This window comes from Megascapheus bottae, chromosome 7 (assembly GCF_031878675.1).
Source record: "Megascapheus bottae isolate mThoBot1 chromosome 7, mThoBot2.hap1, whole genome shotgun sequence".
Lineage (NCBI taxonomy): Eukaryota > Metazoa > Chordata > Mammalia > Rodentia > Geomyidae > Megascapheus > Megascapheus bottae.
In genome coordinates this window covers 69,038,888-69,064,336 of record NC_143515.1, presented here as the reverse complement: position 1 = coordinate 69,064,336, position 25,449 = coordinate 69,038,888, and the positions used below count along the sequence as shown (strand labels likewise).

The window sequence follows — 25,449 nt, the reverse complement described above, 5'->3', positions numbered from 1 at the left end:
TCTAGCCTTGAGAAAGTCCAAGGACAGTACTCAGGCCCTGAGCTCAAGCCCAGGACTGGCCAAAAAAAAAAAAAAGGTATGGGTTTTCAATGGTTATTTCTCATCTTCACGAAATCCCACAATGAGTTTCCAGATCAAGTGGGGAACCATCTCCAAAGAGTCATTTAGAGCCCAGGTTTTCCTTAGTCTTGATAATTAACCATTTTTAGCATAGGGCTTTCCAAGCTTCTTAGGCTTGTCTGCAAGACAAGAGGGAAGGATAAGAGCTATGAGAAAATACAGGGCCAGGTCTGGAAATGCCACAAGTTAATTTACATTCTATTAGCTTGAACTCAGTTACATTAAGTGCATCCCACATGAGTGAAAGAGGCTAGGAAATACAGTCTGCAGGAGATTACATCAACTACAAAATACATGAACTACGAAAGATGGTAGGCGATGTCTATTTACCAAAAAAAAAAAAAAAAAAAAAGAACACTGGGAAATGTAGTTTTTCTACAAAGGTTACGAGGAAATGTACTGTAAAAAGAGAAAAGTTATGGTGAATAATCTGTCCCTGTGGATAAGAGGCTGTGGATAAGAGGTTTGTATGTTCACCAACCTCCTAGGTGATTCTGATGAAGGGACCTACTTTGAACAACACAGTCTGTCCATCTCTAGTGCAGGCTCCCAAGGCCATACACAGTGGCCTCCATGTTCCTCTATCTCCCTAACTTGTTATCATCTTAAGTATCAACAGTTCCCCCATCTGAATTTTTTTTATGCCTTTGTACTTCTTACTTTCCCTGTCCTCTCTCCCACTGTTCTTTTGGCACATTCCTACTTCCACTTCAAGACTTGAAGTAAGTGTAATTACTTCTGAAACCATCTCCCCTGTCCCACTTTCCTCCAGGTTTCCTACCCTAGTGTTCCTGTTCTATATGGATTGGAGCTCATGCCACTGATCATTCATTTATATGTCTGCCTTCCTGTTGGACTGGGAAGTCCTTAAGGGCAGTGACCTTTTCTTAATTATCATTGTATCCTCAACACCTGTCACCTTGCCTAGCATCTGGTGGTTTGCTCCATAGAAACAGTGTTATACAACTTACCACAATTACTAATCAGTTCCATTGCTGATTTTCTGCTCTTGTCAAATAAGAAAAGCATTTTTGTTATTTTTACAATTTTGCTGCTTTAAGTAGACCTCATTAGCAAATTAGGGCTGTGCATCTCAATGGTATTTATGACACTTCTCTCCCTTTCTCTCTTTCCCATTGTACTCAAAGGTGACCTTCCCTAGCTGTCACTAGTTTCATCAATATGCATTTCAACCTTATAACATTGGCAATTAATTACACATGAAAATTTCTACCAAGATATACCCTGCCTTCTGGAGCAATCTTCCCTTTTAAAGTCTTACACCCACTGATTTCCTGAGGATCTACAAAAGCCTGAATATTTGTAATTCATGAAACACAATTTTCCATGCTCATTCCTCCATTCTGTGAACACCATAGAATCTAAGATGCCACTAAGGTAGACAGACTCTGAGATAGTATCCAGGAACCGCCATGTTAAATCAAACTCTTACTTTCCCATGGTAAACCAGGATTGACCTATATGCGCTTGCTCACCCTCTCGCTTGTCCTCTCTCTCGGCCCCCCTCTCTCTATCTCTCTCTCTTTCTCTCTCTCTTTCTCTCTCTCTTTCTCTTTCTCTCTCTCTCTCTCTCTCTCTCTCTCTCTCTCTCTCTCTCTCTCTCTCTCTCTCTCTCTGTCTCTCTGTCTGTCTGTCTCTGTCTGTCTCTCTCTCTCTCTCCCTCTCTCTCTCCTTTCCTCCCTCCCTCCCTCCCTCATTCCCTCTACTTGCTGCTTAGGTAAAAATTATCTGCCATGGGGCTAGGAGTTTGATTTAGTGGTAGAGTGCTTGCCTAACATGCATGAAGATCCAGGTTCAATTCCTCAGTACTATATACATAGAAAAAAGCTAGAAGTGGTGCTATGGCTCAAGTGGTAGAGCTCTAGCTTTGAGAAAGCCCAAGGACAGTTCTCAGGCCCTGAGTTCGAGGCTCAGGATTGGCAACATAAATTAGCTGCCATGTCTTGAGTAATGTATGAGATTCATATGGAAGGAATCAAGGCCTACAGCCAACAGTTCTATGAGTGAACCTGGTTGGAAGGGAATCTTCCAGCCCAGTACAGTCTTGAGATGACTATAACCCCAGCTGAATCCCTGAGTCATAACCACCCAGCTACACTCCCTGGAATTCTTGACATGTTGTTAAGATGAATGAAAGCTTGCTATTTTATGCTGCCAAGTTTGGGGTAAAATTTGTTAGACAACAAAAGATGGATACTACAATTAGACTTTTTTCATCCATTATCATCTTAATTGCCAGGCTTCTTTAGGTAAGACTTCAAGTGCCATGAAAGATGTACCATGTCTTATCCCGGTTTCATGGCTCGGCAATGAGCGAGCCATTCTCCCTCCAGTCATCTAGATGACACCTTTCTGGTAGGGCACCTGTCTCTTCCTTTATGTGCCTGAGTCAAAATGTTTACACTCAGAACTAGTTAGTGTTTGTGTCTTTTGATACAAGGATTATGAAAAACAATTAAAAATAAAAAGAAAGTTAGAGTCTAGTGGCTCACATTTATAATCCTAGTCAGTGAGGAGGCTGAGATCTGAAGATTGTGCTTCAAAGCCAGCTAGAGCAGGAAAATCCGTGAGATTTTTGTCTCCAACTAATCATCAAAAAGCCAGAAGTAGAGATGTGGTTCAAGTGGTAGAGTGCCATCTTTGAGTAAAAAGGCCAAGTGAGAGCATGAGACCCTAAGTTCAAACCCCACTACCAACACCAAAACTAAATAAAATAAAGGAGAATGAGCTTTTATACAATAGCTGTCACATAGGAAATGTTAAATGGATACTTGCTATTACTGACATTTTCATCCTTAGTCCGTCATTATTTCATTTATTTTCACCTCAACTCATAGTTCTTTTGTTTTGGAACAATACAAATAAACTTCCACATGTCACTCTTTATTTGCAATAAAATAAATCCCCTCATTATAATGATTAGGTCCTATCTTCCCCCTGTTTTAAAATCTTAATATCTATTTAATTGGATTTATCCTGTAGTTTGGTATAAAAGGTCTAAGATTCTAAATGCTGTTCTGTTTCTGAGTCCTTCTTTCCAAGATGTTTCTAACCCTGCCTGTTTCTAATGTTTACATTTTTGTTGTTTCTAGTGAAATTTTACATTAGTCAGAACACTGGCTGGTTTTGAAATTGAGGTTATATTGGCATTATACTAGCATTATTGAGGGTTCAGTCAGGGAAGAGATACCTTTTGCTGTCTAAGAGAATTCACAATCATCTAAAGCAATTGTATCTAATTTGCAACCTTTTCCCTGAATCTGGAATAATAAGTAAATTCATAAAGCACTAAGGTGAATTTTTGAATAAAAAATCTTTTGATAAATATATTTTAAGAACCGGGTACTGGTAGCTTGTACCTATAATCCAGGCTACTCAGGAGACTGAAGTAGGATTGTGATTTAAAGCCAGCCCAAGCAGAAGTCTGTAAGATTCTTATATCTAATTAATGAGCAAAATCCCAGAAGTGGTAGAGTACACGCTTTGAGCAGGAAAAGCTAAGGGAGATACCTAGGCCCCAAGTTCAAGCTCCAGTACTGGTACCATATGTGTGTGTATGTATGTGTATGTATATACATATATGTGTGTGTGTGTATGTGTGTGTGTGAGAAAGAGACAGAAATGTGAATATACACACTGAAATACCATTACACGTTTCCATGATTAGCACTTGTTTCCCAAATTCCAACTCGAAACTTTCATCCCCATAATACTATATTGTTCATTTAAAACTGCCTCATATTTAAGCAGTTTCTATGCAAAGGGTTTGAGGATGTGATAAAAATGTACCTATGTTTGGGAAAGCCTAATTGTCCTCATCTGTTTATGGAGACACAGAGGCCTCTTACCAGCTCCTACCTTTGGATAGTGTTTGTTCTGTGTTACACCTAAAAACCTTGTTTTGTCCCATGGTTTAATCTATAAATTGCTCAAGACCTTTTGGAAGTAGGTAAGAAGTGAGTCTTAATGAAAATTAACTAAAGTGTTTCTGAGAAGTTGTATTTGAGTGGACTTTCTAGTAAATCAACCACAGATTAAACATCCAAGAGAACAACAGCTGCCCCTCAAACAAACCTATGTCTACTTTGGGGAATGCAAATTAGTAAACAGTTGTTTTATAATGATGAATTTTCATCTCACATTTTCTTACAGTAAGGTACTTTAAGACCAGATGGTAACGTCTGTCATAGACTTTGGGCTATTTTGAGGTCCCCTGTAAAATTCAGTAAGGTATCCTGAGTTCAGGCCCTATAGCTTTTTGTTAGCTATTTAGCTAATCATTTACTTTATCATCCTTAGTTTCCTGGGGATATAACTTGTACATAATGTGACTGACATTCAAGTCTCTGCTGGTTATGGTCTTGAAATTTTTCCTCTTGGATTCCTCTGAAAGGTGAAGTTTCAGGAATTCTGAGCATCCTGAAGTGGAAATACACGGCTTGGAAGTGTGGCCTAGTGGTAAGAGGAGTTGCCTAGCATGTTCAAAGCCTTGCGTTCAATTCCTCGGTACCACAAATACAAAAAGAGCTGGAAGTGATGCTGTGGCTCAAGTGGTAGAGCACTAGCCTTGAGAAAACTCAAAGACAGTGCTCAGATCCTGAGTTCAAGCCCCAGGACTGGTAAAAAAAAAAAAAGAATGGAAATACAGAATTTGATATTCTCAAGGACTCTTAATAGCTAAAATCATGAAGATAAATTCATGTTGCAAACCCAAGTTTATCTCAAACTCTATTGACTGAGTGAAATTTGATTCTTAACACTTGTCTGTGGGGGAAAATATTCCCTGGAGGATGGGTTGCCTATTGCTTGTGAACACAATAGGCTACATCTGCTTTAGGAGTAGAGCTAAACAATAACACCTGGGACCAAGCACTGGCCACAGCATTGTTCATTAAGTAGCTGATGGAAATGAGATTTGCCGCCTAAAGCACTGCCCCCTCTGTCTCCCTCTATACTTCAAGAGGACTGTGAGACATAGTCAGCCACCTGAGTCTAGGTAGAGAACAGACAGAAGCAAGGGTTTTTAGCTGTGATCAAGGCAGGGAAGTTATTACTCTCAATGGGTGATGACTGTCCTTGGCCCAATTGGGGGCTTCAAAATGATCATACTATGGCATGATTCCAGCCTTCGATCCTTACAAACCAAAGGGAAATGATTAATAATTAGCACTGATGAGTTCTGGAGTAGAACGGGAGTTAGACAGGTATTTACTACCTTATTCTTAAAAACCAGTTCAAAAACACCAAGATCAGGGGGTTTGATGGCTCATGCATGCAATCTCAGCACTCAGAGGTAAGAGGATAAGGAATTTAAGGTTACCCTGGGCTATGTAGCATAACTCTTTCTTAAAAAAAAAATAGAAGCCAAGGACTCAATCTTTTCTCAACAGTCTCCTGAATTTTATCCTTAGTGAAATGCTTCAGTGAGTGAGAGAATCCTCTAAAATGCAATTACATTTCCCTTACCATATCCTACCAATTGTTTGAGTCTTAACTTTTATACTCTCTCATAGAGAAACATTGGCCTCCTCTTAGACACTGAAAAGTAAAATGGAAGTTTGATCATTATAAATAATTCATCAACCAATAAATATGTACTAAGCAGCTATGAAATCCATTCCTCCAGGGATGGAGAGTTATGTTATCAATGAGGAAAGCAGAAGCTACTCTCTGAAACACCTAAACAGTGTCTCCTGTCAGTTTGGGAGTAAGAGCCACCCAGGAAAATTGTTTCGTGGCGCTAATTAGCACTCCTGCCACCTGCAAACAAGTGGTACTAAAAAAGGTGCTGAATTCCTGCCATAGAGAATCCAAAAAAAGACATCATTGGCTTCATTCTGAATCCTAGAGAATCTTAATATTTTACTGCTTTGGGCAAATAAAGGAGTTACATTTCCATCTTAATCCTAAAGAAGTGGCTGTTAACAATGAGTTCCGTTTTAGAAACCATCCTATGGCCATCAACCTCTTATTCATCAACCCCTTAATCACTTGGACCTCATGGCCCTTTCCTGGTGTGTCCATTCCCTCTGCCTCCCATAGAGCCTCAACTTCAACTTCACTCTTAAGTCTTCACCCCCAGAAGTCATGGGACCAGTCTTGCTCTTGCAGACATCTTGGACCCACAGCACTCAGGGGTCTTTCCCCCATAACTGAGCACTATCTTAGATTTCTTGATAATACCTCTCTGACCTTATCGTTTGTCAAGAACAAGAGTCAAATGTGGAATCCAGTTGCCTCAATCATTTTGTGGGGGTGGGAGAAGTAAGCAGAATGAAAACGACCTAACAGTTTATTCTACACTTATCTTTGTGAAGTTTTCCATATATGGCTGATTTAAATGATTGGTACATGCCTTTGTGATACAACCCAGAATGTCCCCTTCCCTGTGAAAATGCGACTGCTGTGACTTCTTCCTGTTTTAATCAACTTCGTGGGGCTGAAATGCTGTACCCATTATAGGTGCTTAATAGGCTTTTATGGATTGATTAACCACTGGAGGGACAGTGGGTTGGGTAGGATTTATTAATGCTTTTGGTGCCAAACGGTGGTTTTAGTGGAGCACAGCATTAGAAAAACAAGTTGTATTAGAAGCATAAAACCCCAACCAGCACAAAGGCTGGCAGCTGCTCTTGTTTCTACTCACCGTGTTCCTGGAAACAGATGTCCTGTCAAACTTGAGGGTTCTAATGAGGCTTCTACTTTCCTGCGTGACCCGTGTGTTCACACTTGCTCCCCCCTGCCACGTGACAGCTCCGTGTTCTAAAACCCATGTTCATTTCTGGGTCCAAGACTTGCTGCTGGCAAAGGCAAAAGCAGTGTTGTTGTTGCCATCCAGTCCACTGTGTCCTCCACAAGGGAAAGGCGCTGGGCAAAGAACAAAAGCCATTGCATTCTGATGCTGCCTGTGTGAGAACACAGAGGCTTTGGAAGAAACCAGGCTCCAAGTCCAGCTCTGCCACCTGCTCACTGCTTGGTTGCAGGAGCTCTTCCTTCCCACTCTGGGATTCCGTTTAGGAGGGCTGATAAGATCCATTCCACAGGTTGCTGTGATTGAGAGGATATCCATCAGCACTTGGATATGCTCATCCTGCAGTAGCCACTGAGTATATATGATTATATTGTGATGGTTATTACTATAAATACAACTAAGGGGTGAAATCTGTCTTGGCACGCTAGGTCTGGGTGGCACCCCTGAGCAGTCCTGAGACGCCTGCCTCCAGATGACAGGCCTTTCTAGCACAAGGCCTTTGTCTGCTTGGCCGCACAAAGAATGGTCTGTGCTCAAAGCAGGAACACAGGTTCCAAGTGTTCTGGTCCACTTCTCTACGGACGATGAGATCACTCTTTCAGAACCATCAACTTGGAATGCTCATATTAATCCTGATTGCAGAGCCCAGTTTGAGACTCGTTAGGGAGGGCTGATTTTCGGGGTACATTCCACAGAGCTGATGCCAGGCCTCATAGAGAAATCATTTACCACAGTGAGGAGGCTCCTATGTACAACAACCAAGTCCCATACAGCATGCAGAGAGATGCAGGTCAAACATGGTGTATAGACCATAGAACACAGAGCACGGCAGTAACTCAGAAGAGATCCAGACTCCAGTAAGATACTCAGTCCAGGTCTGGTTGATGTCACTAAGCCCTGGGTACTCTTGAATAGCCATAAACTGCAATGCTTCAGATGAAACAAAGCTCCTGGATAGACCAGAACAGACCTTTACTGAATAGCGATTTTCATACCAAAGTACCTGAACAGAACTCCACAGAAGAGAAAGGCCAGATTCAGACGTTAGAAATCCTGTTTCCATTCAGACTCAGGATGGAAAGAGGGTAGGGTGAGGAAAGGGTGGATAGGCCCACTGTGATTCTAATTCACACAGCTTGTCTTGTTCTCCTTGAGAAGCTGACACCTCTGGTGAGCAGATATCAAGCTCTAAACCTGGAGATTTTGCAACATTCCAGACCCTGCACTCTTGGCAACCCCTCAGCCAAAGGAAGTCCTCTGCAACAGAATTCCACACCTCACTTCTCTTAATGCCAGCAGTGCTACTAGGAGCCCAAGGAAGGGTTCTTGGAGTGTATATTTTCCTCTTCCTCCTCCTCTCTTGCTACGGAACGTGTTCTACCTCTTGAGCAATACATGACCCCAGCCCTCTTTGCTTTAGTAATTTTTCAGATAAGATTTAGCACTTTTTGTTCCACCTGTCCTCAGACTGTAATCCTCCTACCTCAGCTTCCCAGGTAACTAAGATTACAGGTGTGCACCACCACAACCAACTCGTTCTTTGAGATTGAATCTTACTTTTTGTCTTGGTTAGCCTGGAACCATAATGCTATCTCCCAAATCACTGGGATTACAGGTATGAACCACTATGCCTGGCTCTATTTTCTTCTTTGGTATCAGCCATTATGTATGCCTCAAATTGCCAGCCCTTAACCTAAGCCAGACACTGCAAAGACTGGTCACAGTTCTGTAATGCTTACAACTGTCAGGGAAGTAGCTCAGAATCTGAAGTGGGGAGCAGTTCTTAAAGGTTGGGGTATCTATGCAGATCATCTCAAAGGATGGCTTCCTACAGGGCAGATATGCATGCCTCCTGCTTTGTTCTTTCTCTTTTCATTGAGTTGCTTAAGATATTGCCTGTGTATCTATTTTAAATCCCAAATAATCCCTGCCTTTCCATTTTACTAGCTCTACTGTCTTCTCATGCTTCTCATTCACCTTTGTATGAACTTAGTATTCAAACCACACCAAGAGCTCACCTTCAGGTGATGTCCCCTCCCGTCCCCTCCCCCACTCTCTCCCTGTCCCTCTTCCAGACTCTTCTATCACTCTCAATGTCTCACCAGTTTCCTTGGCTGTTCTGTCATCAAGGATGGGTTTCTCCCTGAAGTGCTCTGCTCTGACCAGGATCCACCTCCCCCAGCGCCCCCCCCCTCATTTCTCACACCAAAACTCCACAGGGCCTTCTTTCTCCCCCCTCCCTGACTCCAGGAAAAGTAGTTAAAACTCTAGCACCAATGGGCTATTTCCCTGGGGTCTTCATTCCCTTTCTCCGACAACATCCTGCTATCCTCAGTGGATTATTATTATTTATTATTTATCAGTCACAGCACTATAACTGTGCTTTCTACAAGATATTAAAGAAGACACAACCTTTGCACCGAGTTCACAGCCAAGGAGAGCAGAGCTCTGGATCAGATGTTACAGGGAACTGAAGGAAGGGGCTTCACTGACCAAGACCTCCCCCCTATGCGTAGATAGATGAAGGGGTGGGATGGGTTAGCTGGAAAAGTCTCTTCCCCCACTTTAGGCTACAGAGGGGGCAACTCCCTACCTCACCGCATTCCCTTCACCACAATTTTTAATCTGGCCTCAGTGCTTGGGCCCGGTGCAGGGGGAGGAGGAGGAAGCCCACCAGCCTGGGTCTTCAGTCTGGGAGCAGGAGATGGAGCTGGCCAGGGGGTGGAGAAGAGATCTTCCCTCTGAACCTTAAAACCAGGTGGGAGGAGGTAGGGGTGGAAGGCAAGGTCAGGGAATAAAAACAAGACCTACTAGAGAGCGTTAGGAGGAGGAGGAAAACCAGTGCACGAAGGAAATGCTCTGGATAGTGTGGCCACAGGCCTCCAGCCCAAACTTTCCTGTCAGGGTGGCAGTCAGAAGAGAGTGTGGAGGGCCTGCAGGGCGCGAGGGGAGGGGGCCTGCGGCCGGCTGGGCTGAGGTGAGGCGAGGGCAGCAGAGCTGGTGTGGCCTGTGTGGCCCGGGGAGCCAGGAGCCCGCGCGGCGGGCCAGCCCCGTCCTTCAGAGCCACCGACCCCCGCGGCTCCTCCCCGGGCGGCTGCAGTGTCACTGGGAGAGCGGAAGCTGACAGACGACTGGACTCGTCTTTCTCAAACTTTCCGAGCAGTTTCCTCAGGTGTTGAGAGCACACCCGGCGCTCACCCGGGTCGCGGTCCTCTTCCAAACCCGGGGCCGACGGGGCCCAGCAGCCAGGGCCACGCGTCCGTGCCATCCACCGGGGCGCAGCCGCAAGGAGCCAGGCCAGCCGGGAGCCACTGCGGGGGGGGGGGAGGCGGCGGCCGGACACGGCGGCCGGACCGGCGGCCGGACACACCCGCTGGCACGGAGCCCGGGGCGGCCGGCTCGCCGCGGCCCCGGGGATCCCTCGGGCGCGAGGGGCGGCGTGCGGCGCGGGGCCGGGGGCGCCCGGCCTCCCCCTCCCTCCGCCCCGCCCACCCCGGCGCCCGTGATTGGCTCCGCCCGCCCCTGGCTGCGCGCCGAATCCCGCCTCCCAAGCAGCTAAAGCAGACGGTACCCGGAGCGGAGCGAGCCAGAAGGGAGCATGGTCCCCGCGCCGCGGCCGCGCCAGCCCCCGCGCCGCCGCCGCCGCCGCCGTCCCCGCCACCGCGGATCTAGCCGCAGCTCCAGCCCCGGTCCCGGCTCCGGCTCCGCAGCGCCCTTCCGCTGCCCCGGCGATCGCCGCGCCTGAACGCAGCCTTTCTCCCCCCCCTTCCCGCCCCCCTCCCTACTCCCCGCCCGGGAGCCCCGAGCCCCGAGCCCGGAGCCAGCTCCCCAGCCCCGCGGCCGCCGCGGCTGTGGGGAGAGGGCGGGGGCGATGCTGCCGGAGCCGCCGCCGCCGCCGCCGCCTCGATGAGAGCCGCGCCGCACCGCGCATAACCGCACAGGCTGACAGGCAGAAGGACTGACTTCCCTCTCCCGGGCATCCTCCCTGGGCTGCCGGGAGGCGGCGGCGGCGGCCGAGGAGGAGGAGAAGGAGAAGAAGGAGGAGGAGGAGGAGGAGGAGGGAGAGAAGGCGGAGAACAGAAACGCGAGGAGCTGGACCTGGATCCGTTTCTCCGGGCCAGGACGCGAGCGGCCCCCGCCCCCGCCACCCGCCGGCGCCGTCCCCTATTCATCAGCCCTCCTGCGCCCACCCGCGACCCCGGGCTCTCTGCGCGTCGGGCCGGGGCCGGAGCGACGCGGCCGCAGGTAAGAGCCGAGCGCGGCTGCCCTGGGTTGCGGTGTGGGGCCCCAGGGTCTTGAGGGCTGCTCGTGCCGGGCCCGGCTGGGGAGCAGCGGGCCCTGGAGCCCAGAACCCCGGGCTCCGCTCTCGCGGCGGCGGCGGCGGCTGGAGCCTCCCGCGTCTGGACTCACCAGCATGCCGGAGCCCTTGCGCCTGCGCCGCTTCGAGGGTTAAAAAAAAAGGAGGGGGGGTGAAGGGGGAGAAAAACTTCCTGCCCCCGAGTGTGTGGGTAAAGGGCTGCCCGGGGGCACCGTCGCGGTGGTCAGGGCTGCTTCCAGCGAGTAACACACCCGGCCCGGGCAACCTCGGGGCTGGGCCCGGCGGAGCGCAGCGCACCCCTCTTCAGGCCACCTCCCTCTGCACAGCCCAGGGCCCCGGCTAGGCTGGGGGCCAGGCGGCACCGGGGGAGGGGCGGGGGCTGAACGCGAGGCGGCCGCGCGCCTCTGTGCCAGGGGGAGCCAGGTAAGGGGCTCTGCTGCGTCCTATCCTCAGACCCTACATGGGGGGGGGATGGGTTTCCTCACTTGATCCTAAGTAACTTTCGAGGTAGAAGAGCTTGGGAACCGTGGGGAAAGGGACCCACAGAGATCTTGCTCTCCCCCCCCCCCCGCCCTCTTCCCTTGACACCTCGTGGGGAGGGCGAAGAGAGAGACGAGCTTCGGGGAGGGCGAAGGGCCGAGGGGGTGGTGTCGGTGGGGAGGCAGGGGTTGTTTATATGTGGGGTAGCCGAGCCAGATTCGCGTCGTGTGGCGGTGTGACGCGCGTCTCCGGGTGTTGAGGGGTGCGGGCTGGCGGTGATGGACTCACGTCCGGGTCTGCGTGGCCTGGAGCCGACCCAGAGCGCCAGGGTTATCTGCGGTCGTGCGCGGGTGCCGGCGCTGGGCAGCGTCTGCTCCGGGCGGGCCCCGAGCGAGAAGCGTGCTCGCCCAGCGCCCGAGAGCGGAGCCGGGAGCCGGGTCGCTCCCTGGCAGCTCCCGGGGCAAGGAAGGCGGGGACGCACTGCCTGCCTGCGGCTAGTGGTGTGGACGGAGTCGGGGAGGAGGGGGCGGGGGAGGTGGCGGTGGGGAGCCAGTTTCGGATGCCAGTCTGCGTGCTGAGAAGCCAGTTGTCGTCCCGAGGCTCTGGAATGGAACGCAGAAGCGGTGGTCAGTTGTCAGGTCCTCCCGCGCGGGTCCCCGAGGATCGGTGATGAGCAGAGGAGCTGCCGCCCGCCGCTGCCATCTCCGCCTCTCGGCGTCTCCGCGCTGCCTGCGATGCTCGCGCCCCGGCGCGCCCCGGGCGCATCGTGGACGCAGGTATTTCTGTAGCGGGAGGCGAGACCTCTTGGCCACCGCCGCCGCCGCCGGAGGGACTGGACGTGGAGGACGCCCTGCCGCCGCTGCCCCGGAAAGTTCCAGTGGTCAGCCCCAGGACGCTGGGGCTCCGCCGCCGCAGGCTTGCCACGCAGGGATTCGGACTCTTCTTGCAGGGACAGCTCTGTCCCGGTTACAGCTGTATTTACCCTAATTTCAGTCTTTTCAAAGTCATGCGTCTAGTCACTACAGAGTGTTTTCCCCTAGCCGTGTGGTCTGACTGCTTAACTCAGCCTGAGAAGGGCGGATTTCAGAAATTCTGTTTAGGATGAATGGTAACAGATTTAATTAGCCCATTGTTTTTCTGACTTTTTTTAATTGAGGAAGGAGATTTGTAAAGGTGACTTTTAAATTTTTACTTGAGGGGCGGGGGAGAGTTGAACACTTCTGGATTTTTCATGTCGACAGAAGAAATACGTCCTGTAAGCACAGGTGAATATTGCAAGGGTTTGGTTGGTGTGTAGGCATTTCATTAGTCACACAGCTTAGGTAAAGAGCTGTGTGCCTCCGAAATACCTGATTTCCATCCCATACATTGTTCTGGAGTGCTTTTGATTTATCATCTTGCTTAAGATCAGGAAATTACTGGCATGTGTGCCCTTAAACCCTGTAAGAATTTAATAACATTTAAATTAGTTTATAGGATGATGCAATTTTAATAACTTGTGCATGAGCATCTTATAAACCATATTTGTTTGTGCTTAAGAAAAAAATTTTCTTCTGTTCAGTCTTCCCCATTCTCAGGACAGTTATGGAAATTCATTGGTCTCCAACTTTCATTTGCAAGCCACGATTCCCAACGAAATACCTAGAGTTTTACCGAAATAAAATATCCTATGGTAGCCATGGTAACAGATAGATTAAGGGTTATTGGTTTTCATCTGTGTATGGTGGGGGTGGGGACCTAGTGTTATGTCTCTTTAATTATATTTCTAATGAGTGGTGGTCATAATTCAGGCACTCCATGTGGAGAGATAAGCTAGACAAAAATTCAGTTTTGTGAGAGGCTTATTAGAACAAAGACTAGTTGAGCTCAAGAGGACTTCCACTAACTATATATGTGTGTGTGTATATGTGTGTGTGTGTGTGTGTGTGTGTGTATATATATATATATAGTCAAGCAAATGGATAAAAATCCTTTTTGATTTGCTGGGTTTTTTTTCAAGTAGGTGAAAATTGAGTCAGTCCCTTTAAGATTAGAAAATGTATTTTGCTTATAAGCTATTACCAAAGCAGCCTTTAAATTCAGCCCCTGTTTTCTAGGAATAAACACATTAGAAGTGTGGCTGTTGGTGTAGATGGAGTGTCACAGTTTGTTATCAACACCTGTCAGTCTAAGTGAGGCATATCATTAGTCTATTCAAATCTTGCCTATTTCAATATTCATGCATTTCCATGGTGATCCATTCATTTTTGTTTACTTAGTCAACCTTATAAATCTTTGGCATGAATTTCAGTTATGCCATCTTTTTTTGTCTTTTGTTTTATCAATTGATTTGTCTACAAATCATGCCGAGTTTAAAACATTTCCTTCTTTTCTCATGCTAGTTTCCAAAAGTTTACACTATTTCCAGTGACATAAAGATATAAAGGAGTTACTTTTTTCCTGATAGACTCAAATAACACCATCAATGCTAATGTAGTGTATCTATTTGGTGTGTGTGTGTGTGTGTGTGTGTGTGTGTGCGCGCGCGCGTGTGCATGAATTATTTTTTTCTTCTCCTTCCTCTTCCTGCGGCTTACTGTAAGCCATCTGATTTGTGGCCTGGAGATACCAGTTCACTCCCAGAGAATTGTCTAAGTTTTTCCTTTCTTTTTCCATTTGTTTTTACATTCCTTTTTCAGCTTCATTATGGCTTAAGGATTCTTTGTGTCTTCAAACTGTATGTAGCTTGGAGAGACTTCAAGGCTGTGTATTTGAGTGAGTCCATCTTTATAGGATCTTTTCTTTTTCAGTAATGGCCAAAGCCAGAAGGTCACAGAACATTAGAGATTTTTTTTCCTCCAAATACAATATACAATTTAGTCACACACAGCACATAGCGTCTGAAGAATCATAGTAACATTTTAAGTCTATGGAACAGGCAGATATACTTAATTTTGTTCCTCCACTTTTAACTGCTTTCTGATGATGCAATCCCACGCTAAACATGGCCTTGTATATTTCAGAAATATCAAGGCAAGCATTAGCACGCTACTGATTTATTAGGATCTTACAAGTAATTGGAACACTTAAGTTCAAAGTCAGGAGAAATAGAATTATAACCAACCTTGTGATTCTATTATCAGTCAACTAAGCGCCTACTTGAGGGTAGGATGAAGACGAAACATTGTGAATAAGAAATCCAACCCTTGTCTGTCCTGAATAAAGATAAACCCAAAGCATTTAGGGAACAAGAAATCTCTTTGTGAAAAGATAAGTCATATGTTCCTCAGGCCTTTCTTAGTAGCTTGCAATATACTGGGCACATGTAGACCTGAATGTTTAGAAAATAGAGAATATTTCTGCCTTTGCATAAGATAGCCATTTATAGCCAAGGACCGGTGGCTCTCGCCTGCAATTCTAGATGTTCAGGAGGCTGAGATCTGAGAATGGTAGTTTGAAGCAGCCTGGGCAGAAAAGTCTATGAGACTCTGTCTCCAAATAAACCACCAAATATGCATAAATGGAGGTGTTGGTTGTGATATAGAGCATATAAGCCAGCCTTGAACAAAAAAGCTAAGGAACATCACCCAAACACTGAGTTCAAGCTCCAGTACTGACAGAGAAATAAAGGGAAAGGATGGGAATCACTTGCCCAGGCCCTTGTTCAAGCCTGTTTTTAGTTTGGCTTTAAAAAAAAAAGCCATTTATTACTTAAAAATCAACAACAAACACAAAACTAGAATCATCTTTTAAAATGCTAAAAACATTGGGTAGCTATTGCCTGAAAATAACTTAACATTTACAGCCAATTTTACTAAGGAAATTTTAGTTAAGAAGAAAAAGTATGTTGGACTCATTTACCTGAACCTTGGATCAGAAACGTGGGTTTCTTCTGAAATCTTCCTACAGCAGCAGCACAGGACCTCTCTGAAAGTCGGAGGTAGGAAAGGCGCTAGGAAAGATAGCTGAGCCCTATCTTCAGGGACTCATGGGGAACTGATCCTCAGAAGTCCAGGCAGAATTCCTCCTGAATGGGCTTCACTATTTGCAGACCTTTCCACCTTTGGATAGGAAAAAGGAAGATTGCCTCTCATTTTCTGTGAGGCAGAAGAGCTTCGTGAAACCCAAATGGTTCAGAGACTGTGCTGCAGCTGTCCACCGAATGACTCACAACCTGAAATAAGAACCCCAGGAGCATGGGTGCGGCAGGGGATCTGGCGTGGGCAAAAAGGACAGCTTCTCAGACGTTTCAAGACTACTACTGACCCCACAGGAGTCTACTTTATAGTTTATTTTGCAATTTATTTAATGGAGGTTGGCAAAGTTTAAATCATTGGCCAATTTGAGATGCATAGCATAGTATACACGAAAATCCTTACACCTCTGAGCACACACATCTGTGCGTGAGAATAGATACACCTAAGTATTCTACCACTTCTTTTAACAATTGTGGTTTAAAACAGTAACGTAGGATTTGCCATGTTTTTTATTTATTTTTTTTTTTTGCCAGTCCTGGAGCTTGAACTTAGCACTCAGTGGGGCTTGAATACTGCCCTGGGCTTTCCTCAAGGCTAGTACTCTATCTCTTGAGCCACAGCACCACTTCTGGCTTTTTTCTATGTTTGTGGTGCTGAGGAATCGGGCCCGGGTCTTCGTGCATGCTAGGTAAGCACTCTACCACTAGGTCAAACTCCTGGCTTCATCTTTTCTGTTTTTATGTGTACACTTTATGTGTGAATATTTATGTTGCTGTGAGAAACTCTTATGTCTCCTGCTACTAAAACACTGCTTTTTAAACATCAGCTCCTTTTCTCCTCTAGCTTGATTTCAGTTCCCATACCTCCTGGAATGGGAATCACACAGCATTTGTCTTTTGTGACTGGCTTCACTTCAAGGTTAAAGGTTCATCGCATCAGTTACATGTGACAGGATTTCCTTCTTTTTGGAAGTTGAATAAATGTTTTATTTGAGTGTGTACCACATTTTGTTTATCCATTCATTTGTTGAGGGACATTTGAATTGCATCTACCTCTTAGCTGTTGTGGTAATAATGGTATAAATCGGAGTGTACGAATGTCTCTTCAAGATATTGTTATTAGTTCTTGTGGTATAAAACCACTAATACTTCTGGTTAGATAACCCGGAAGTGAAATCACTGTATTCTGGCATTTTTAATACCAACAAATGTAGGTCTTCTGTTGTAAGAGAGACATGGTGGTAGGCAAACATAATAATGTCAAATAACGAACGCAGTGGATCTTACTGACATTTGTTCTTCCTTTTCTGTGTGTGCCTTTATACACACGTCCATCCAGTCTCCTGTGTTCCAGTCTTTTCATTTTAGGGGTTTGTGTGAGTTGTGAGTGTGTGACAGCAGAGGCTTCCTAAGTTGCAGCCCACTCTCTGTGCAGCCTTGGAAAGATCCTTCAGCTCTCTGAGCATCCGTTTTCTGAAAATGGGGGGAGCAATAGCTGGGTAACATGGAAGTGAGGCTTAGCAGAGGAAACCCAATAAAACCCAGAGAATAGTTGTAAAGAAGTAGCAGCAGCCCAGAGTGCTTAGAAACTGTGGACACCTAGCCTGCCAAATGTTAAGCATAAACCTTTTAATGGTACACTAGGGCCTGTATGGATGTTGTATCCTAAGAGCCTCATTATTGCCGCTTATTCTGAAAAGTGTTGGAGATTTGCATCCCACTTCCAATCATTAAAAATTACCCTTCATGTCTTCGATGTATGAACTTTTAATTCCATTTTTAGTATCATAATTTTAGAATTGTGGAATTTAGAGGTGAGCTAATCTACCTATTATTCAATCACCAAACCTTTATCAAGCCCCAATAATATAGTAATAATAGTTTCCATGTATGGCTGCCCACTGTATTTTAATACTTTACATATATTATCTCTAAGCCTCATATCAACAGTTCGAAGTAGGGATTATCCATACTTTACAAATGAAAATCAGGCTCACATGTAATCAACTGGCCCAAGGCCACAAATCTAGCCATACTACATATCAGAATATGAAAGAACCCAGATCTACCAGTTCTCTGTCTGTGTGTGTGTGTACGTGTGTGTCTGTGTCTGTGAGGCACGTCTTATTTTTCTCATATTTCAAACTAAATTTTAGTACATATGGGCTATTGCTCACTGCCTGTGATATGCTTGATACTTTATTGCTCCTATTAATTAAAATTTTATGTAGAATAACTCTATTGGAGGAAATATGAATTTACAAAGGAAAAGAAAAGGAAAGCAAAGGAAGGAACAGAGGGAGGATGGGAGGGAGGGAAGGAGGGGGGAAGGGGGAAGGAAGGAAGGAAGGAAGAAAGGAAGGAAGGAAGGAAGGAAGGGAGTCCAGTGTATGCTCAAGGCTAAGAATAAGATTTGCCTCAAAACATTTATGTCCAGGTGATAAACATCAGAGTCTACCTTTCAGACTTTCTTTTCACTCAGTGGCTGTTTAGTTACATGCACAGGGGTTTGTCATTGTGTGGAATTTCAGATGCTGTAGTTCTATATCTATTAAACATGCATTGGTGAATTCTAAGTAATCTAAATGGAATCTTCTAAGATTTATGACTTGAGACTTTGAAGACTAATTTTCTCCTGGAGCTGCAGTGATAACTTGGGATTCCTGGCACTTCTGAGAGTCGACACAATGTCTGTCTTTCCTAAAGCACTTAGAGTTCTTAAACTTGTAGTATATCAAAAAAGTATTGTTTTAAAAGAAAAATGAAACACCTACAAATTACATAGACAGCTATGAAAGGGCAGTAACACTGTATTTTCCAACATCTCTCCTATTTTTACTCTTTATATTAGTTTTGGTTTTGGTTTTTTTTTTTGTTTTTTCTGCAGATGGCAGAGGGTGTGAACAGAGCTTGGAGCATGCACCACAGAAATGTTGTTTACTTCCTGTTTTAACTCTTGCAATGCAGGTTCATTCAGACTTTCCACAGAGAAGAGGGGCTCTGGATTATAGTGCTTAAGATCCATTCAGCCTGTGAGGACGCCATTCCACAGCAACTACTGGAGGAGGGTTGGCCTCTCTTGCTTGGGCTGGCTATTCCTAGACTGATGCAGCCCTCTCCTGTGTGCCTGCTTGACTGGTGGTAACACTCCATTCCCACCCCATCTGCCTACCTCCTGGGTTTGTTTCTCCAGGAAAGGTAAAATCAGAGCCAGACTTTTCTTTTCTTAAGGTATCCCATTTGAAGGAGTGGGGCGATAAGGGAAGAGCATTCAAGAGGACTCTGTTTTGTGAGAAGTAAAAGCTAGTCACAGGCCTATGCTGCTAACTTAGAGAATCAACACTTGCCAGGCACTTCTGTTTAGCAACATTAAGAAATGGTAAAGGACGATAAAACTTTAATTTCAAATAAGAAACCATCTCACCTTTCTCTCTGTGTGTGAGGGGGCAATACTGAGGCTTTAACCCAGAGCCTGGGTACTGTTTTGCTCAAGACTGGCACTCTAACACTTGAATCACAGCTCTACTTCTAGCTTTTTTTCCCCTTTCTCTTTTGCCTTTTCTAAACAAACAAACAAACTTCTACCCATAAGCACTCAATTTTGGGTCAAAACTGTAGCTGAACTTGGCTTCCCGTGGAAACTTCATGACAAATATTCAGCTCTGGAGCTTATCTGGAGATGTGGAGCAGGATCTGTGGAAGGAGCAGTTCCTTTCTTGGTGGTAGCTCCCTGCGGCTTTCCCTGTGACACAGGTAGTGTTATTCCCATTTTGTGGATGAGTTAGAGACAGAGCATGTGCCCAAGGCCAGATCAACAAATGCAGATGAGGAATATAAGGTGCACAAGCCTGTCATCCAAATGCCTGCTGTGGAGAAGGGAGAGCCAGTACTTCCTTTTAAGTTTCCTATAAAATCTGACATTAATTCAAAGAAATAGACCCAGTAGTTTGATTTCAAGCACCTTCATGTTTAAACTTAAGGCCATCTTTGTAAACTGAGCAAGTTTGATTCTGAATTTACCTCCAAGGCCTCCTTTTCTTTGTGACCTGGAGACTCCCAGACTAGTGCTCACTTTGACTATGAGGATGGAATCTTTGAGCCTTATGTAAATTCCATTTGCGACACTGTTAGAACACAGCCAGCAAATGCCTTGTTCCATGAGAACAAGTGGTTACTTGGGACTTATCTCAGGGGCCATGGTGCTGGAGGGCATCGACTATCTTTGTCTTTTAGCCCTGGGCCTGGCATATGTGCCACGTATTTACTGTTTGGCTATTTTGGAGAGTGTCTGTGGAGAAAATCATGACAATGATTGGTCCAGTACAGGAATTTCCCAGGAAATGCAAACAGTCCAGAGTGATGAGACAAGGAAGGGTACTAGCCATGGCTGGGGCCTTAGCCCCAGCAGTCCACACAACTGCTACCATTCATTGACCAGTCTCTTCAAGTCACTGGAAAGAAGTAGAAATTATATTAATCCAGGCATTATTACAGACTGACGCCAGTTCACAAAGTGTTACTAGTCTGTGCCAAGATAAATTGGAATAGGCAATTAGAAACAATTGCATTTAATATTGCCTTGGCAGCCAAGAGTATAGTCCACAGCTCCTCTCTCTGAATAAGGCAGAGACAAGTATGAGTGGTTTAAGTCTCATATGGTGAGCTACAGTTGTGTATGCTTCCCACCTACACAGTCGCATATGTGGGGAGCGGTGGTCAAGACAAGCATGGTGAGGATCACATTTCAGTTATTCAATCAATTGGAAATATAAGCAAAAACAAGAACCTTGATCTTTCATCACTGATAGCAGTAGAGAGCCACATGGAAAACTTGATGTAATCGTCAAAACATAGACTAACCCAGTGCAGTGGCTCATGCCTGTAATCCTAGCTACTCAGGAGGCTGAGGTATGACGATCATGGTTCAAAGCCAGCTTGGGCACTAAAGTCCATGAGATTATTATTTCTAACTAACCACCAGAAAACTGGAAGTGGTGCTGTGGCTCAAGGGGTAGGGCAGTAGCACTGAGCTGAAGAGCTTGGGGACAGTGCCTAGGCCTAGAGTTCAAGCCCCACAACTGACAAAAAGAAAAAAATATATAGATTCTCTCTTCATTGAGGTCAGCTTTGACACTGTTTCAGGGTAACTGGTGGGCTGGTTGGTCTAGTTTTAGCAGGGGAACTGCCTGGTATTTTCTACCTAGAATATGATTGCCATTTTTGGTAGCTGTAGGGAGGGTTGTGTGCTCAACTTCTGTATACATCCCCAGTTGGTCTCCCTGATGTTGACGTGCCTGAAAGCCACAGCGTCAACTCCTCATGTCTCCACCTACATCCATCTTGAGAACATACTGTTATTACAAGACAGTCCTGCTTTGTCTTGTTGTCAGGTTATTTTACACTGAATTAACTTACTTGGTTTACATAAAGAAATATAAGATGACCTTGTTTAGAAACCAGAATCAAGTTTTCTGAGAAAAAATACTAAGGGCTATGGAATTCAGGAAGTGTTGCATTTGGGAGCTAGGCTGCTTGCATTAGGAGTTTGTGTATAGTAGCAATTCTGGCTATCCCAGCAAAGAGCCTTCTGTAAGTGTGGTGCTGTAATCTATTTGGTCCATGCTGTTCTAACCAGATTTAATCATTACAACTGGAATAATCTTCAAGCTGTGAAAAGACTATAGTTCTTGCTGAAACCTTGATATACCACAGGGACACACCAGAGCTTCTCCATCTACCAGCCCACACAACATTCTTAGAAAAGGAGCCCTAGGATTGCTTCACATGGTGTGGAGAAACTGTCCTCTTGCACAGCCAAATGGCACTAAGATTTGACACTCTATCTTTGTCCCTGAGGAGAAAAATGATTTTCATGGATACCATGTTTCATGGAAGTCACTTGTTTGACTTCTGTATGGTTGTCACCTCTCTTATGACAGGGATATTTCTTTACTGGTTCCAAGTGTCTGACTAGTTCTTCTCTGGCACACTTAGGCAGAGATCAAGCTGTACAAGGGATAGTGTTCTCCTGAGGGAGAGGATGTGGCTGGGAGACCTGGAAGGCACCGGGGACTGGGACATGCAGGAAAGTTGCAGACAGAGCCATGTGTGGAAAGAAGAAAACATTGCAGGCTAGAATAATGACAGGCCACTCATGTGTCAGCTACATCCTAGGTCAAGGGCTACAGCCTAGATTCTAGAGTAGGCCTGTAATGAGCCCCTTTATTGCTCCTCTGATGTTTTCCTTGCCATGACTCTGCTCAAGTTTCTATCTTAGTAATCTAAGACTCATCCATTCTGAAGATGCCACAAAGAGCTGCATTTGGTTCATGAGGAGTTCTGGGTGAGGCTGTAGGGGTAGGTGGGTACTCAACTGTGTAGTCACAGTTCAAGAGATATACAAATTTCTCTGCTTTTTTAATTTCTAATTTGCCTTCCAGAAGTGTTTTTTGATTCCTGGGATAGACACCTGGCCTGGATCTAGTCTCCTTGATTTTTGGAAGCAGTTGCCTGCCTGGCCCTTGCTGCTGTGACGTGGACTACCAAGGTGCGGATGAGACCTGGGGAGGAAGGAAGGAGCGTTCTCTGAGGACTGAGCTTGTGACAGGAGGGAGGATAGGACTTGGTTCTTATGTCTTTGAAGTTACAATTGGTATGTTCAACAATGAACCTGACTTAAAAATGGCAAGAAGGCAGGCAAGGTAGTACACATCTGTAATTCCAGCATCTTGGAAGCTGGAGATGGGCATTTGAAACTGTCCTGGTAAAAGTTAGCATGACCCTAACTGGGAAACAAAGTGCCAATGAAAAGGCTGGGGAATGGTTGAGCAGTTGCCTGGCACATGTAAGGCCCTGGATTAAATTAAACGAAACAAAGCACTGCAAAGAATTCAAATAGATATTTCTCCAAAGAAGATGTACCAGTGGCCATTAAGCACGAAAAGATGTTCAGTGTGTCACTAATCATTAGGGAAGGGTAAGCCAGAACCATTATGAGATACTACTTCATATCCCTTCAGATGATATTGCAAAACAAAAGGGAAGAAAGAAGAGAAAAGGAAAAGAAGATCTCTAGTATAAGTAAGGATGTGGAGAAATGAGAACCCTTATGTACTGCTCATAGACATATTATAATGGTTCCTCAAAGAATTAAACAAAATTACCTTTGATCTAGTTGCTCCACTTCTGAGCATATACACAAAAAAGTAAAAGCTGGGTTTGGAACCTGGTATTTATTCACCAGTGAGACTCAGGGCAGCAGTATTCCTAGCAGCCAAAAGGTGGAAGCAGTTCATCAGTGGATAAAGGGATGCACAGGTACACACAATGGAACATAACCCACCCTTCAAAGGGAAGGGAACCCTCCATGTGTAAACCCCGAAGACAGAGTGATGAGACACAATAGTCACACAAAAACAAATCATTTGAGATTCCTCTTCCCTGAAGTAGACAAGTTTCAAGGGACAGAGGGAGGAGATAATGTTTAATGGAGACAGTGTTTCAGTCTGACAAAGATTTAAAAAAAAAATAATTCTGGAGATAGGTGATGGCTATAGAGAAGTGTGAGCATACTGCACTGAGCTTCACACTTTACAAAGTGGCCAAATAGCTGGACACCAATGATTCATGTCTGTAATCTTAGCTTCTCAGGAGGCTGAGATCTGAGGATTGTGGTTCAAAGCCAGCCCAGACAGGAAAGTCCATGAGACTCTTATTTCTAATTAGTCACTAGAAAACCAGAAGTGGAACTATGGTAAGGAAATATAATACTAACCTTGAGCGGGAAAAAGGTAAGGGACAATGCTCAGACTCTGAGTTCAAACCCCATGATCACCAAAATTAAAGAAAGAAAGAAGTGGCCAAGGTAGTAAATTTATAGTTTATGTATTTTAGCACAATAAAAAATATTAGATTTTCAAATGTATTCCCAACTGATTCTTTTAATAATACATTCTTTTCAAAATTCACATAGGGGAAAATTGTGTTCATTTCATTCAATTTTTATTGGAATACTTACTGTGTATGTACCATGCCCTATGCTGGGCATCATCTTATTTACTTGTTATTTATGTATGTAATAATAGTTGAAGTAATATAATAAAATTCACAAATGTAGGTAGTCAGTTCATTGAGTAGCTATAATTGCATGTCCCTGTTTAGCAGCCATCCCAAACACAAACATTTTCATCACTCTAGATTATTACCCTTTCTTCTCTCTGATCACTTTCTTAATTTGACTTACTAGAATGGCAGCTCATCCAGAGGTAAAGGCATTTTGTCCATTTTCACTAGGAAGATGGCACCCAGCAGACAAGACACTCATGGAACAGTGGAAGCCAGACTTTTCTCCTGACCTCTGTCTTGCAGAAAGCTCAGTCACTATTAGGAGATTGCTTGGTGACTTTGCTCTGGGGTCAGAGAGTCAGCTGACAGCCTTACAGGTTGGCATCACTGAGCTATAACGGCCTTTTGTACTCTTTACCGCAGCTCACATGGTCATCTGCAGACAGACCAGATATGAGGCACAGAGTACTCTTAGTCTCTTCTAAGCTGGTAATTACATGGCCGGTTCCTAGCTTAGCCTCTCCTTTTCTGCCTTACAGCCTCTGGGCTGATTGACGTGGAACTGAAGACAACTCACCTCAGCAAGTCAGGGCCTGACATGTCCTGTTCACCCACCCACAGATGCAGGGGACCAGATAGAGAAGAAAGACCTATTCTTTAAGAGACTTGCCTCTCTCTGAAGAGTCTGGATGCTGCCAGAAAGTCACTGCTGACAGAGTGACTGCTGTTTGGTTCCAAGGAGTCTCTGGCTGAGTTGTTGAGGACTTGTTCAATTCCCTTCTCTCCTTTTCCTTCCCTAAAAATCTCTGTTCAGATTCTGCCTGTCCTTTACAGCGTCTTCAGAGACAATGTCCCTACCTGTGGTGGTTCCCTGACACTGGTTCCCAAATGTAACCTTTTTACAGCTGCATGGAAGTCCCCAGCTAGCTTTACCTGACTGGTGCTCCTGGGAGGAAAAGATTGCCTCACCTTTTGTTTATATTCCTTTGTCAGTTATCATCTAAGGATTCGGGCCAATGCTCCCAGCACGTTTTACATTTTGTACTTGTGAAGTGAAGAGAAGGGGGAGGGCCAAGTAGAGTTAGAGACAGACCTGAATCTTGACCAGCCTGCATATGGAAGAATGCCAGGAAAGAATGTCGATAGATTGTCCCCTGACCATCCAGCACGGCCTCAAGCTGTCCTGAGTGGAAAAGTGCAAACTCCATAGAATTTTTTTCTCTGCAGTGTTAGTTATTGTCACATGCAAATAGGGATGATTTCCTAAAACCTGTGACTTGATAAGGGATCCCTTCACCAGGGCGTGAAATGACTCTGCATCTGAATCTCAGCCAAGAAAGATAAAGGTTGCTCCATTTCCCATGTACTGGCTGGTAAAGAGTCTTTTCCAGAATACTAACCTTGCCTAGATAAGTCCTTGGGGTTCCTAGTGAAATCTCAGCTGTGTTCAACTCCCAGAACCTTTATATGACTGTCTCTACCTCAGCCTCAGTCTCTCCTATGCATCTCCCACTCAAGTTCACATCTCACCCACCTACCCAGCCATGAGCTCTACAGCCTGGCTTGTCTGAGGAAGAACTTGCTCTGGGATGGGCATGTGGGCATGGGGCTGGGGTTAGCATAAAAACCATTGTATTTGCCAGGTGGCTCAGCCTGCTTTCCTAGCTACTCAGGAGGCTGAGTTCTGAGGACTGTGATTTGAAGCTTGTCAGAGCAGGAAAATCTGAGATTCTTACCTCC

At 45.3% G+C, this 25,449-nt stretch overlaps 1 protein-coding gene across 1 annotated transcript in view; it reads left to right on the top strand.

Moving 5' to 3' along the window:
* The first annotated feature begins 10,825 nt into the window (after positions 1-10,825).
* Klhl29 (kelch like family member 29) overlaps positions 10,826-25,449 on the top strand; it is a 280,806-nt gene continuing 266,182 nt past the window's right edge. Inside the window, exon 1 of the mRNA XM_090337382.1 lies at positions 10,826-11,137. The gene's annotated coding sequence lies outside the window, so the exon portion shown is untranslated. The remainder of the gene's footprint in view (positions 11,138-25,449) is intronic.